The following is a 3,958-nucleotide window of genomic DNA, read 5'->3' as shown; positions in this document are numbered from 1 at the left end:
GCCAGGAAATGTGCCAGTAGGAGTAGCATTAGCTGCTTGTTGTTGAGCTACTTGTGAGATCTGTATCTCAAGCATTTGGTTATGGATGGCCAAAGCATCTACTTTATTCACTAATTGATTGATCTGTTCACTCGTGTGAATGTTTTGGTCCAAAAACTACTTGTTTTGTTGAGATTGGGATGCAATGAAGTTTTTCATCGTTAGCTCCAAGTTAGATTTTCTAGGTGCATTAGGAGCAGTAGGGGTTCCTTTTTGAAAACCTGGAGGTATGGGTTGTTGTGGACTAGGAGCAAACAGATCATTGTTGTTTTTATAGGAGAAATTCAGATGATTGATTAGAAGTGTTGGAATATGGATTCCTTTGAGCATAGTTTACTTGGTCAGGTTGGATTCCATTCAAAAGGTGACATTCGATAACGATGTGTCCAGGAATTCCACAAACTTCACAGTTTGGATTGACAACAGCTACGATAGCAACGGGAGTTATGGTTAGATTATCGATCTTTTGGGTAAGGGCGTCCATTTTGGTATTGACTTTGATTATGCCGTTGACTTCATACATACCACCCTTAGGTTGGGACTTCTCTACAGGAGTACGCTTGCTTCCCTACTGATAATAATTTTGGGCCATGTTTTCTATAAGCTCATAAGCTTCCTAAAAGGGTTTGTCCATTAATGCGCCGCCAGCTGCAGCGTCTATGGTCTGTCTTGTGTTGTACAAAAGACCACTGTAAAAGTTATGAATAATCAACCATTATTCTAAATCATGATGTGGGCAAAGTCTCGTCATATCCTTATATCTCTCCTAAGCCTCACAAAGTGACTCGCCTTCTTTATGTATAAAACTGTTTATCTGGCTCTTAGCATAGCAGTCTTGCTCAGAGGAAAATATCGTGTTAAGAAAGTCTTCTTTAGTTGGTTCCATGTAGTAATGGAACCTGAAGGTAGGGATTGTAGCAAGGCTCTGGCTCTCTCCCTTAGGGAGAATGGAAAAAGATGTAGTCTAATGGCTTCGGGGTTAACTCCATTGTTCTTTAAAGTATCATGTATTGCATAAACACTGGTAGATGCAAGTTAGGATCCTTTGTAGGGTTACAAGAGAATTGGTTTTGTTTCACCATTTGCACTAGAGAGGGTTTCAATTCAAAATTATTTGCCTCGATGGCAGAAGGAGAAATGCTCGCGTGAGGTTCTTCTTGTGATGAGACAGTGTAGTCCTCGAGAGGACAATTTTTGTTTGCATCCATATCTAGGATATTATATTCTAAGCGAAGTTGTCTAATTCGGCATTTTAGATGAATAAAATGCTCGATTTTGTTTATGGGTTCTGCTAAATCGTTCCCTGAGGTACGATATCTGGCATACAACCTATGATAGAGAAGCGATAAGTTTCCTCAGTCTCTACGGTGCAACAACGAAGTTACGATATTGACTAAGTTAGTCCCCGACAATGGCGCAAAGAACTTGATGTGAGCGTTCCTCAAATGCATGAAATCTCATGTAGTTTTAAAAGATATCGAACTCAAACGGACTAATAATCAATCTACCGTATTCTACTGATGCTATGTAAATCTAAGGCTAAAGTCTTTTGATTAGAGGGAACTAAAACTATATACTAAAACTAGATTGGTTTTTAGAGAATATCAAATAAGGGAGATCAGAATGTGATTCCCAGTGTTCCTCTGGGAGTCAATAAAATCTTGGCGTTTGTTTTATTTAAAAATACTTTTCGGAAGAAAATATTAGTTTAAAACACTACTCACTCTCGCACAACCCGTGTTATGTTTTAATACCGTAAATGTTTTGTTGTTGCTCACCCATTTAAGGTTGGGAACAATTTTTGAAAACAAATAGATCATAATTAATCACTAAAGCGCTCTCGCTGTTTTTAGAAATTAAATCCAATTTTTAATATCTAGTACAGGGCTCACACCGTCGTGCTATTGACCGGTACCTTAGTGTTTTCGCTCTCGCACAAAACGTTTTAATCTTAAAGCTAAAAATTAGAAGAAAAAAAATAGTTTAATGTAAAAATCACACCAATTCCATTTATTGAGTCCTGTCGGAACGACGATCCTCACATACCGGACTCCATAAATTTAGCTAGACATAACATGCATAAAACTCATGTTATTATTATTATGCATACAAAAGAGAAACATGATAATAATTATATAATAATTCAATTCAGCAACACAAGCATACAGAGTTAGATTCAAACATATATGTTACTAACTAGTAATAATAGCATATAAAACTTACGGAAATTTTAGTGGTGCAAGGAATGGAAAGTAGGAAAATTTGAATAAAAAAACTTCATAATGAAAATGGAGGCAGAATTAATTTCAATTGATCCAAGTGCACTAAGAAATTCAGAATGCGTGAATACAAATGGTGTACTAATCACTCAATGTGAATATTTAATACTTTTTACGGTAAAATATATGCCTAAATGAAAACTAGAAGACTTTAATCCTAAAAACTTAAAAACATAAACTATATATAGTGATAATGCTCTCCAACTACCTGCCCATTCGTGTCAAGGTTTGTTGAGGAAGATTTAGAAGATGCGAGAGAAGAAATAGCGGGAAGTTGTTGGATTCTTGGGCATGCGCTGCATGGCAAATGCCACGCCCTTGAAATTAGGAGGACTTGGTTAAGCAACCCATGGCAGAAGCAACCAAGACATGGCGAATGCCATGGGCCCAGAAACGTCCTTTTTGGGCTTTCCTTTGTCTATATGCCTTTTTCTCCTCTTTTGCTCATTTTTACATCACTTTCTCTTGTGTCAATCCAAACTTGTCATAAACTATAACGTATGAATAACAACAACATAACACTACAAATGAAACACAAAATAGATAAAATATGCATGTGAATCGAGTCAAAAAATGATATAAGTTTCATGGTTATCAACATCCTGCGTTACGTTCAGGGCACCTTACAAACATGGTTTGCATCTCTATCCTTCTCCCATCGAGAAACTTGTTTCCTACACATATGTTGTTTGGGATGGATGTCCCGACACTTGTCGATCTACTTCGGGTTATTGTATTTTTCTTGGTGACAACTTAATTTCATACTGAGGCTGAGTATCGGGGCGTTGCTAATTCGGTTTCAAAATCATGTTGGCTCTACAACCTTCTCTTGAAGCTTCATTTTACTATTTCTCAGGCTACTCTTGTGTACTATGACAATGTTAGTGCTATCTACCTATCCGGAAATTCTATCCAGCATTAACACACAAAACACATTGAGATGGGCATTCACTTTGTTTGGGAGAAGGTTGCTCGTGGTCAAACTCGCGTTCTTCATGTTCTTTTCCGATAATAGATTGCCGATATCTTCACCAAAGGGTTCCCTAAATTTCTCTTTGATAATTTTTGGAACAATCTAAGCGTTCGTCAACCTCCTACTTCGACTGCAGGGGTGTGATAGAATGTATATTTATATTTGTATATAAGTCTCACATGGATTATAACATCTAATGAGCTGTAAATCTCTCTCTATATAAAACGGTCTCCGTTGTGCTATTCTGACATGATTGATCTCAATATCTTATATTTTTAATATCTGGGTGTTTATTAACCAACTTCATCACTTTATTAGCCAACTTTTTAAATTTCATTAATCAACTTTATTTTACAATTAAAAGTCAATGTTCATACACTATTAATAGACACTGTTTATATATATATATATATATATATATATATATATATATATATATATATATATATATATATATATATATATGGGAGCATATCAAGTGAGATCATTTTTAAATGAGAGATGAGAGAAAGAAATATCAATCATTAGATTTATCAAGAGAGAGAAATTAATAGCCTCATTAATGTATTAACATTTTCTCTCTTGATGAATCCAATGGTTGATATTTCTTCCTCTCATCTCTCATTTAAAAATGCTCTCAGTTGATATGCTCCCTATATATATATAT

General features: G+C 35.6%; 1 pseudogene; it reads left to right on the top strand.

Moving 5' to 3' along the window:
• The first annotated feature begins 761 nt into the window (after positions 1–761).
• On the top strand, positions 762–861 carry LOC131634442 (small nucleolar RNA R71; annotated as a pseudogene).
• Positions 862–3,958: the final 3,097 nt, after the last annotated feature.

Source organism: Vicia villosa, unplaced genomic scaffold (assembly GCF_029867415.1).
Source record: "Vicia villosa cultivar HV-30 ecotype Madison, WI unplaced genomic scaffold, Vvil1.0 ctg.001291F_1_1, whole genome shotgun sequence".
Classification (NCBI taxonomy): Eukaryota; Viridiplantae; Streptophyta; class Magnoliopsida; order Fabales; family Fabaceae; genus Vicia; species Vicia villosa.
This window is presented reverse-complemented; position numbering and strand designations above follow the sequence as displayed.